Source organism: Thalassophryne amazonica, chromosome 18 (genome assembly GCF_902500255.1).
Source record: "Thalassophryne amazonica chromosome 18, fThaAma1.1, whole genome shotgun sequence".
NCBI classification, from domain to species: domain Eukaryota; kingdom Metazoa; phylum Chordata; class Actinopteri; order Batrachoidiformes; family Batrachoididae; genus Thalassophryne; species Thalassophryne amazonica.
The window spans coordinates 9,017,809-9,030,848 of NC_047120.1; the positions used below are offsets into that span (position 1 = coordinate 9,017,809).

General features: G+C 40.9%; 1 long non-coding RNA gene across 2 annotated transcripts in view; it reads right to left on the minus strand.

The window, feature by feature from the left end:
• Window positions 1-2,354: 2,354 nt before the first annotated feature.
• Window positions 2,355-13,040, minus strand: part of LOC117531283 — a 37,053-nt gene continuing 26,367 nt past the window's right edge. For both annotated transcript variants that reach the window (XR_004566597.1, XR_004566596.1), the window contains 2 exons: window positions 7,939-8,246; window positions 2,355-2,793 (listed from right to left, as the gene is read on the minus strand). This is a non-coding gene — a long non-coding RNA (uncharacterized LOC117531283). The remainder of the gene's footprint in view (window positions 2,794-7,938; window positions 8,247-13,040) is intronic.

The window sequence follows — 13,040 nt, forward strand, 5'->3', positions numbered from 1 at the left end:
AGGATACAAAAACACAACACATAGAGAAAGGACACACAAAAACAAACCACAAAGCAAGACAAGACAACACAGAAACAAAGGACACACAAAAACACAACACACACAGAAAGAACACACAAAAACACAATACATCCATACATGATGCACAATAACACAACACATACATGAAAGACACAAAAACACAACACAAAGCAACACAACACGATATACAAAATGGACACACAAAACACAACACATACAGAAAGGACACACAAAAACAAACAACACAAAGCAACACAACACAAGACATACAGAATGGACACACAAAACAGCACATATCTGCCTCATATCAGGAAGGACATGGACGTATTACAAAAAATTAAAATCACACACCATATAAAAACACTGCATTTATCAAGCGAGCAGTACAAATATGATCTGTCTGTTCCTCTGTAGATGACTCATGGTCACAGACATACAGTCATGAAATGACATGAATGAGAAGCAGTTCACTCGTCTCATTCATGTCCACATCTGCTGGTGCATCTCCAACCTTCCACGAGCATGTCTTGTGGATGACGTGCTGCAGGACACAGCGTCATGTGGAACAGAGCTCACGTGGGTGACGTGACAGTGAGATTGCCTGCTGTGCCTTCTGATGGCCCGTTTCAACCTGGGAGCAGCCTGTCCATGTGAGCACGGTGCGCAAGCTTGCTTGCTGCAGCATGTCGCCACAGTGATATATGTTTCTATTTATGTTTACTAGATAACAGCACACAGACACATGCGCATCACAGTGGGCAGTTGTTTGTCCATGTCCATTCAAACACAGCACGTGGTGTCCAGCAGGACTGTCCAGATCCACAGATTTCCAAAGCTGCTTCAGTGAGAGGACACACGTCCTGTCATCTCAGCACACACACCAAAGCCACACTCTGTGTGAGTGAGTATGAAAGTGATTGTATGCAGTCTGTTGTCGTGCCAAGAATGTGACTGGCCACACATTTTCTAAGTGCCATGCGAGTGGTGTTAGGTGTTTGTGTGTGTCACCTGGAATTTGGCTGACACCTGCCGTGAGAGGGTGCAATGGGTTCGCACAGTGCGCACTTTGTCTTTCAGGCACTTTTGTGCACAAATAGTTGTAGCAACAGGTGTACGAAGCATTGGAGGCAGGGAGAACATTACACGGTTTGCACACGATTCCTGCATCATGTACACTAAGTGTGCAGTTTGTCCAAACTTTGCACTATGTGTGAAGGGGCCCATACAGACAGACAGGATGCACCAAAACACAATACATCACAGACAGAAAGGAAGCACAAAAACACAACAAATACATAAAGGACAGGCAAAAACACAACATATACAGACAGGAAAGAGAAAACACAACACATACAGACAGGACACAAAAATGCACAACACATACAGAAAGGAAAGAGAAAACACAACACATACAGAAAGGACGCACAAAAACACAACACATACAGACAGGACACACGAAAACATAATACATGCAGAAAGGACAGAGAAAAACACAAGACATACAGAAAGGACACAAAAAACACAAGACATACAGAAAGGACAGAAAGTACAACATGTACAGAAAGTACACACAAAAAACAAGCATATAGAAAGGACACACAAAAACAACACAACACCTAGAGAAAAGACACAAAAAGCACAATACAAAGCAACACAACACAACACAGACAGAAAGGACACACAAAAACACAACACATGCATAAAGGGTACACAAAAACACAACACATACACAAAGGGCATGCGACAACACAACACATGCAGAAAGGACACACATCCAGAAAGGACGTGCAAAAACACTACACAGACAGACAGGATGCACAAAAACACAACACACACAGAAAGGACATGCAACAACACAAAACAAGCAGAAAGAACACACATCCAGAAAGGACACACAAAAACACAAAAGAACACAAAGCAACACATCACATCATACACAAAGGACAGACAAAAACACAACACATACACACAGACAGGATGCACAATAACACAACACATACATGAAAGGACACACAACAACACAACACACACATATATCAGTGATATATTGATTATTTATCATTGTGTGGATAACCTTGTTGAATAATGAGTTGATGATGATATCAGTGATCTCTTGTTTTTGTCATGACAAGCGGAGTAACAGCTTCTGTTCCAGAAGGTCTACACTTGAAATGATCATGTATTACAATTGTAGTCGTTAATTGTAGAGTGTATCCCTGAGGAAGTGACAATAGTATGTTTAATCAACTGAAGTGACAAAATTATATGAAAGAAACAACCAAACTTTTTTACTTTGTTGGTTTTTCTATGGTTTTCCATTAACTTTGCCCTACAGACCACAAGAATCTATGGTGTCAGCTGAAAGGTGTCACAGCATGAACCATGTCCACGTGTTCTATTTTGGGTATACTGAACATCATTTTTGTGTGAACCCTCAGCTTTAATAATTATGGTTGAGCTGAGATCAGATTGTTGCACATGGAACATTTATTCAAATGCAAGATTTCTTTTGAAAAGCTAACACAGCTCTGCATACTTTCAGGAGTAAAAGCTTGCGAACATGAAAATTATTCCATGTCAGCTGTCTGGTATCAATGAATATAGGCCCGTTAATGAAAAGTACAATTTAGAATAACATTAACTGAAGCCCCGCCCATTTCTAGCATTCATAAACTTAGGCGTGAAGTTTGAACTGATCTTATGGAACTGATATCTTGATTGGCTTCTTGCAGGTCTTGGGGCTCGACAAATCACAGTGACATCATCCTGGAACTGAAAAACACAAAAAACTCCAGAGATTACTAAAAAGTTTAAAAACGTTTTCAACAAGCATATTTCATATTTCCTTGGTTGATTAGAAATGTGTGTGTGCAGGTTTTTGAGCAGATGTCAAAATTGTGTGAAATTAATTTAATCTTTGGGGAATCATACATTGGTGTGCATAAGAAATAGTAGCTATGTACACCAGTTTAATGTACAAAAAAAGAATATCTAATTTTATGTAATGGCTGAGTGGATCCTTGTCATTTGATTGGTGGGTTATGTGTCACATGACACGGATTATTCGTACCATTTACAGTTGTGTTTCATTGACCATGCAATAGTTCTTTTTTGGCATGCAGTTTTGGTGCTATATGAAATGGGTTATTGCACACCCAACCACCGCGCACGCTCACACTACAGCAGTCTGCACACAGTCAGTGGACGACATCATGGACTACTGAGAACAATTTTGGACTTATATTTAAGTTTGTGCTGGACTGATCAGCACCAGTGATGAACACCAAAATGTCAGTTCCTTTTCTGTTGTTTACAAGTTAATAAAATATCAAATGACAAGGACAGTGGCGGCGCCGGGGGGGGGCTTAAGCTCCCTCAATAATGAGCCAAGCCCCCCCCAATAATTCTGCCAATAATGTGAATAGCGACTGACATATTTGTGGATCTCAACTGCAGTTTTGCGCTGAGAATGTCTCAATATTGCGTAACAATCAGAATTGCCTTTATTGTCATTGTCATTTGCATTACAATGAGATCTGAGTACAACTCCAAAAAGGTGAGCAAAGTGATGAATGTGTGTGTTTGGTGATCCACCAATGCTGAATCACCCTTCACAAACAGAATTTTCAGTTTTGCAAATAAACATTTATTTGTAAAAACCCACACACAAGTTACAAATCAGAAATTTGTGTTTGTGGATCATAAACCATGTACAAATCAAAGGATATGTGTAAATCACCCTCTGTGCATTTGCAAGTATTAATGAGACAAATTTAACTCCATACTCCAAAAACTTAGGTTTCCTAAATATTTATTACAACCACTCTTAAAACTTCACTTATCTTTATAATTTTATTACTGGTACATTTTAGAATTGATTTAGATGAGATATACTTATTATCTCACAGGAATATATTACTATTATCTGGGAACTACTTTTTGCACAGGAATTCATCAAGCACGTCGACCGCAGCTGCGCACTAACACAGAATATACAGAAGCTGTATATCGTTGTTCAACAATCATTCTAAGTGATGTGTGTGTGTGTGTGTGTGTGCGCATTGATACCACATTTTAGAGGAGCACAGGTGACTAAAACATATACCTTGGTATTTATAAAGCAATTTACTATATATTGTTCATTTTGACAGCATTTTGTGGAGCCCCTCCAACTTTTACACCAGCCCCCCCTCAGCCCCCCAACAAAAATTTCCTGGCGCCGCCACTGGACAATGATCTTTTTTAGCCATTATATAAAACAAATAATGAATATTTTTCCATTCTTTCAATGGAACGAATGTTTAATTCGGTGAAAGATGGTGTTGTATGGCTGGGGTGCCTGGCTGCCTTTTGTTTCTGTCTTCTGTTCTGTCTTTTGTTTTTCCTTCCAGGTGGCATGCGTTCAGGACTGAGTGGCTGTGTGGCTGAGTTATCAGGACCTCACCCTGATCACCTGAGGCTGGTCATGTGCAGCTCGTCAGGACTCACAGCTGTGGTGCATCTTTATGGATTGGGGCATGGTTGCATTTAAGTCTGGAGTACACAGTGTGTATTTGCCAGAGACTCGACCTTGTGACAAGACGGGTGAGATCGTCGTCTAGAGAGCCATCTCATCATCATGGATGCAGAGACCGTAGCAGGTTTGATGCCATGGTCTGTGAAAGAGGAGGGGGTGAGGTCTCACGCTCGTCAGCACACTTCCTGAGACTCGGTTGGTCGCAGCCACCTGGGGGGTGTCGGCGGGGTCCTTGGGTCCGAACTGTTCTGGCTCCGGACCGTTTGTGCTGCTGGGAGCGCACCGTTATTCCACCTCGCAGACCGCGCACTCATTCGTTGTTATTCTGCACATCACTGTTATGTTTATTAAATTCTGTTATCCTTTGTACCGTGCTCTGCTTATTTTATACTGGGTCTTACTTCAAACGCTGGTCGGTCCTCCGCCCGCGTCCGACACATAACAGATGGAACGTTACCATTCAACGAGGCGAAATATTCCCCTCATAAAAAAGTTGTACCATTAAACTCATAAACATTCATTACTTATATAATACATACTCAATCCAAATGACATGATTATTTGTTTGTGAAAATCAATAAGTATTTTTTATAGTTGATTACTTGAAATACCTGGTATTTTGAAGTATGCGTAATATCTATCAAGTGCACATTATAAAATTCAAGAACCACTGGACAGCTTTCTTTAGTTTGTCAGGAGACGCCCCAAGTCCATAACTTGCCCAAAACAAATAAGTAAAACAATTTAATATCAGTCACAACTTGTCTGTAGTACATGCTGCTCTTTCCCTTTTAAAGGAATTCTTGTTGAAATGGTATTTTACTAATTAGCAGATTGTCTCATTAATGGGACAATGGGAGAAATGAGTGGGGATGATATCAGTGATCTGTTGATTATTGATAATGTGAGGATAACTTTTATGAATAATGAGCTGGGGATGATATCAGTGATCTGTTGATTATTGATAATGTGAAGATAACTTTTATGAATAATGAGCTGGGTATGATATCAGTGATCTGTTGATTATTGATAATGTGAGGATAACTTTATTGATTAATGAGCTGGGGATGATATCAATGATCTGTTGATTATTGATAATGTGAGGATAACTTTTATGAATAATGAGCTGGGGATGATATCAGTGATCTGTTGATTATTGATAATGTGAGGATAACTTTTATGAATAATGAGCTGGGGATGATATCAGTGATCTGTTGATTATTGATAATGTGAGGATAACTGTATTGATTAATGAGCTGGGGATGATATCAGTGATCTGTTGATTATTGATAATGTGAGGATAACTGTATTGATTAATGAGCTGGGGATGATATCAGTGATCTGTTGATTATTGATAATGTGAGGATAACTTTTATGAATAATGAGCTGGGGATGATATCAGTGATCTGTTGATTATTGATAATGTGAGGATAACTTTTATGAATAATGAGCTGGGGATGATATCAATGATCTGTTGATTATTGATAATGTGAGGATAACGTTTATGAATAATGAGCTGGGGATGATATCAGTGATCTGTTGATTATTGTTAATGTGAGGATAACTTTTATGAATAATGAGCTGGGGATGATATCAGTGATCTGTTGATTATTGATAATGTGAGGATAACTTTTATGAATAATGAGCTGGGGATGATATCAGTGATCTGTTGATTATTGATAATGTGAGGATAACTTTTATGAATAATGAGCTGGGGATGATATCAGTGATCTGTTGATTATTGATAATGTGAGGATAACTTTATTGATTAATGAGCTGGGGATGATATAATGATCTGTTGATTATTGATAATGTGAGGATAACTTTTATGAATAATGAGCTGGGCATGATATCAGTGATCTGTTGATTATTGATAATGTGACAATAATGTTTATGAATAATGAGCTGGGGATGATATCAGTGATCTGTTGATTATTGATAATGTGAGGATAACTTTTATGAATAATGAGGTGGGGATGATATCAGTGATCTGTTGATTATTGATAATGTGAGGATAACTTTTATGAATAATGAGCTGGGGATGATATCAGTGATCTGTTGATTATTGATAATGTGAGGATAACTTTTATGAATAATGAGCTGGGGATGATATCAGTGATCTGTTGATTATTGATAATGTGAGGATAACGTTTATGAATAATGAGCTGGGGATGATATCAGTGATCTGTTGATTATTGATAATGTGATGATAACTTTTATGAATAATGAGCTGGGGATGATATCAATGATCTGTTGATTATTGATAATGTGAGGATAACTTTATTGAATAATGAGCTGGGGATGATATCAGTGATCTGTTGATTATTGATAATGTGAGGATAACTGTATTGATTAATGAGCTGGGGATGATATCAGTGATCTGTTGATTATTGATAATGTGAGGATAACTTTATTGATTAATGAGCTGGGTATGATATCAGTGATCTGTTGATTAGTGATAATGTGAGGATAACTTTATTGAATAATGAGCTGGGGATGATATCAGTGATCTGTTGATTAGTGATAATGTGAGGATAACTTTTATGAATAATGAGCTGGGGATGATATCAGTGATCTGTTGATTATTGATAATGTGAGGATAACTGTATTGATTAATGAGCTGGGGATGATATCAGTGATCTGTTGATTATTGATAATGTGAGGATAACTGTATTGATTAATGAGCTGGGGATGATATCAGTGATCTGTTGATTATTGATAATGTGAGGATAACTTTATTGAATAATGAGCTGGGGATGATATCAGTGATCTGTTGATTATTGATAATGTGAGGATAACTTTATTGAATAATGAGCTGGGGATGATATCAGTGATCTGTTGATTATTGATAATGTGAGGATAACTTTATTGAATAATGAGCTGGGGATGATATCAGTGATCTGTTGATTATTGATAATGTGAGGATAACATTGTTGAATAACGAGCTGGGGATGATATCAGTGATCTGTTGATTACTGATAATGTGAGGATAACATTGTTGAATAATGAGCTGGGGATGATATCAGTGATCTGTTGATTATTGATAATGTGAGGATAACTTTTATGTATAACGAGCTGGGGATGATATCAGTGATCTGTTTATTATTGATAACATGAGGATAACATTGTTGAACAATGACCTGGGGTTGATATCAGTGATCTGTTGATTATTGATAACGTGAGGATAACACTGTTGAAAAATGAGGTGGGGTTGATATCACTGATCTGTTGATTATTGACAATGTGAGGATAACATTGTTGAAAAATGAGGTGGGGTTGATATCAGTGATCTGTTGATTATTGATAATGTGAGATTAACGTTTTGAATAACGAGGTGGGTGTTGTGGTCTGCCCATTGGTTCGATCTGGTCTGTTTGGGTTTTTGCTCTGTTCTCTCTTACCAGGTGAAGCTGCTGTGGCAAGTTTGTTTGCTTGGTGCATCAGCTGCTGGTGACATCATGGCTCGTCCCCTGGCTGTCAAGACATGGGACATGGGAGCTGTTTGAGCGGCGTCTGACGTCAGGGCTCCACCCATCTGTCAAGACAGCACATGGCTCTGAGCGACGTCTCACAGCTGATCAGCATTCCGCTGAGTGGGTGTCCACAGCTGACTTTCATCTCATCTCATCAACGATCAGGATTTAACCTTGGACCTTCCACTGGTTTGGGCCCAGAATCTCTGCTCACCTCCAGCTGAACCTCCGTGTTCCTGTGGGTAGAAACTGGGTTACCTCGGGTTCCCAGCTGTGCTCCTACATGGCACCCTGCCAGTAACCTTGGTCGTTTCTCTTGTCTGTTGTAGTTATCTTGGTTTGGCGTTCTCTCGCCATTTATTGGAGCTAATCTCACCTGTCGTGTTTTTTTCCCGCAGTGAGTCTCTGAGCTCAGCACGTTCCTTTCTGATTTTCCTGCTGCCTGCTTTCAGGCTCGAGAACGTAACTTATTGTGTTTTTTCCCCGCAGTAGCTTTCAGGTTCAGTTATGTAACTATACTAATTGTGTAGTAGTCTATGTTGTCCAATCATCATCCGGTCACATCATCTAAGCACACCTGGAAACAGATACAAGTAAAATCACTTACATTTGCTATGTTTTTGTTTGGTCCTATTTATTTCGGGTACCGTGTACTCCCAACAGATGGCTGACTCAAACCTGTTGCCATGTGACCCACCACGTCATATTCCAACACATAACCCCTTGTTTGCCCCCACCCAAAGAAACCTTATCCATCATCAGGAATACAACGAGAGCAGATAATCGAAGGAAAGTCAGGCGGAACCACCAGGAACCTGAAACATCTTGCGCAACTTCAGTCAGTCTATCCAGGAGAAGCCACAGATACCACCTAAAAACAATAATACCGGTACTGTAAACTGAAATGTCCACACAAGTGTGGTGTAACCTAGCAACACACATGGGCGTGAATGTGCCGAACTCCCTCCCACAGACACAAATGGCTTGTGGAGTGCGTCGTCTTCGTTGTCCCCCCCCAACACACATGGCTTGTGGAGTGTGTCTTTCTAGCCCCCCCCCCCCCCCCCCCACACACACACACCATGAATCCACCATTGTCAGCTGTGGCTGAGGGTCCCAGAGTCCGGTCACTGTCCAGCACAGTGCGCACTGCTGGAACAGTTGACCACTGGGTAACTGAAAAACAGCTAACTGATCATCTGCAGAGGAATGGTCTATTTGAAGAGTTTCAGTCAGGTTTTAGAATTCATCATAGTACAGAAACAGCATTAGTGAAGGTTACAAATGATCTTCTTATGGCCTCGGACAGTGGACTCATCTCTGTGCTTGTTCTGTTAGACCTCAGTGCTGCTTTGATATTGTTGACCATAAAATTTTATTACAGAGATTAGAGCATGCCATAGGTATTAAAGGCACTGCGCTGCGGTGGTTTGAATCATATTTGTCTAATAGATTACAATTTGTTCATGTAAATGGGGAATCTTCTTCACAGACTAAAGTTAATTATGGAGTTCCACAAGGTTCTGTGCTAGGACCAATTTTATTCACTTTATACATGCTTCCCTTAGGCAGTATTATTAGACGGTATTGCTTAAATTTTCATTGTTACACAGATGATACCCAGCTTTATCTATCCATGAAGCCAGATGACACACACCAATTAGCTAAACTGCAGGATTGTCTTACAGACATAAAGACATGGATGACCTCTAATTTCCTGCTTTTAAACTCAGATAAAACTGAAGTTATTGTACTTGGCCCCACAAATCTTAGAAACATGGTGTCTAACCAGATCCTTACTCTGGATGGCATTACCCTGACCTCTAGTAATACTGTGAGAAATCTTGGAGTCATTTTTGATCAGGATATGTCATTCAAAGCGCATATTAAACAAATATGTAGGACTGCTTTTTTGCATTTACGCAATATCTCTAAAATCAGAAAGGTCTTGTCTCAGAGTGATGCTGAAAAACTAATTCATGCATTTATTTCCTCTAGGCTGGACTATTGTAATTCATTATTATCAGGTTGTCCTAAAAGTTCCCTAAAAAGCCTTCAGTTAATTCAAAATGCTGCAGCTAGAGTGCTGACGGGGACTAGAAGGAGAGGGCATATCTCACCCATATTGGCCTCTCTTCATTGGCTTCCTGTTAATTCTAGAATAGAATTTAAAATTCTTCTTCTTACTTATAAGGTTTTGAATAATCAGGTCCCATCTTATCTTAGGGACCTCGTAGTACCATATCACCCCAATAGAGCGCTTCACTCTCAGACTGCAGGCTTACTTGTAGTTCCTAGGGTTTGTAAGAGTAGAATGGGAGGCAGAGCCTTCAGCTTTCAGGCTCCTCTCCTGTGGAACCAGCTCCCAATTCAGATCAGGGAGACAGACACCCTCTCTACTTTTAAGATTAGGCTTAAAACTTTCCTTTTTGCTAAAGCTTATAGTTAGGGCTGGATCAGGTGACCCTGAACCATCCCTTAGTTATGCTGCTATAGATGTAGACTGCTGGGGGGTTCCCATGATGCACTGTTTCTTTCTCTTTTTGCTCTGTATGCACCACTCTGCATTTAATCATTAGTGATCGATCTCTGCTCCCCTCCACAGCATGTCTTTTTCCTGGTTCTCTCCCTCAGCCCCAACCAGTCCCAGCAGAAGACTGCCCCTCCCTGAGCCTGGTTCTGCTGGAGGTTTCTTCCTGTTAAAAGGGAGTTTTTCCTTCCCACTGTAGCCAAGTGCTTGCTCACAGGGGGTCGTTTTGACCGTCGGGGTTTTACATAATTATTGTATGGCCTTGCCTTACAATATAAAGCGCCTTGGGGCAACTGTTTGTTGTGATTTGGCGCTATATAAAAAAATTGATTGATTGATTGATTGATATTCCACTGTGAAAGGAGATTTTTTTAATGAAAGACGTGCGGAGGGTCTGCGCGTCGGGACGCAGCCGGCGCGGTGCGGCGGCACACGAAAAACACCTCCGTGTTGATAACCATTTGTAAAATCCAGGCGGCTTTTGATGGCTTTCAGTGGAGTGAGTATATGAAAAATTGTTTAACAGCTGGACATGTTTCAACTTGTCCTTAAGGCTTCCAACAGAGGTGTTTTTCCTGTGGCGGAGCATCACGGCGGCTGCGAGCCGACGCTGCAATCCGTCTGCACGTCTTTCATTAAAAAAAATCTCCTTTAACAGTGGAATATCCGGATAAAATGCTGAAACTGACTTCTTCTGAAACTTCTCTGTCCTCTCACGACGTCCTGGATCAACAGAGCCTGAAATGTGGAGGTTTTCAGCTTGAAACAGGCTGACGACGGCGCCTGAGAGCGCTGCGCGACGTCTCGCACTGTGGGAAGTCCTTAAAGCGACAGTATCACCTCAAAATCTCTCATCAGCCGTTAAAATTTTCACTGAAAACCAGCTTAATTTTTCGAACCGTGTCCACTTCGATGTGTCTCACAGGTTTAGAAAAAATTTTGATCAAACAAAGCGCCAGTCTCTCAGCAACTTCTCAGACAAAGGAATTCCGACAAGGGGCTGGACGACTCCTCCCACAAGGAGTGCTCACAGGCGAATGACGTCACCGACAGGCGTGGAAAAACTCACGCATGCGCACGAGGGTTCAAGCATGTCTGACGTAAAAACATATCAATGAAATCCATATAGTTTTTGAAAAAAATAAAAAGGACCTATACTTTATTGACAGACCTCGTATTTAAATAGTGCACCCTCCACATATCATTTGAACATTGATGGAATGAAAATGTTTCCTCTTAACAGAAATAAACTCATCATGTGATGGCGCCTTTAACAGCTCCGATTACATTCGGGAAGCCGGCTCTCGCTGCAAAATGCGCTGTAATGTTGGAATGTACCTGATGACATTTGGATGATTGTAGCTTGGCTCAAGGTTGACTGGCACACGCCTGAACGATCGGCCAGCTCATGCTGGAATGCCTTGGTGCCAGGACGCCCAGCGTGGTCAGCACCTGTGTGGGCACAGACAGCCCCTGGCTCGTTGTCATATTGTGCTCTGGACCGACTGCAGTTCTGTGCACAACTCCAGTAACAGTGGCCTTGGTAATCAAAATCGGTTTATGAGCCAGTTACTTCCATTCGCATTCTCCAAATATACGCTCACGTCAGATTGCACCATTTGCAAGGTCGTTTAACAACTCTAACACAGCCACTGTTAGTGCCATTTTATGCATCACTTTGCACGTGCTTTTATATCCATATAATTGCAAACACGTGGGTGTGTTAATTTATCATCAGTGTGTCTCTGATGTGCACATCACTCTGATGACTTCATGTTTTCACACTATCAGCAGTTCCCTGCATCACCTTTACATGTCCACAGTGGAACAATAGCTGTAGAAACGTGCGTACGCCAGCCTAGATTTTTGTGTGACATACTGCACATTTCCATGCTCACATCACTTTTGATACATTTGCACGTGGATGTGGAGACAGACGTACACCAGGCTTTTGTGTGCAAGCACACTTTGAACATGAGGCCCCTGGTCTGGGATTCTGCTTTTGGCAACACCACTCTGGCTCGTCTCTCCCTCCTCCAGTGCTTGGTTCATCTGATCAATCTACTAACTAATTTCAACCATTTGCACAATAAATTGTTTTTTGTTTTTTTTTACTTAATGTCTGTTTTCTGCATTCGAGGCCTAACGTCTGCTTTTGAGTGTTTTTGAACTGTGAACAGCCATGAAAACCAGTCCACTTCAGCAGTCAGGTCTCCAGGTATGCCATCATGCAGGACGGTCAAGTTATGTACTGCTTGTGCTATAATACCTCCATCAGCCTCATTCCTGGGCACGAAGGTGCAGCAGCTTTCTTCAACAATAGCACATACTAGGCATGTGAATCTCATCACTGACGATTCGATATGCTCCTCAATACACTACCAGCGATACGATACATATCGCGATACAGGACGATGCTAACGATATGATGCGATACGATTCACCCGTTTCCAGTTCGATGCAATTTGATGTGTATTCAGTGGTGGGCACAGTTCCGCTA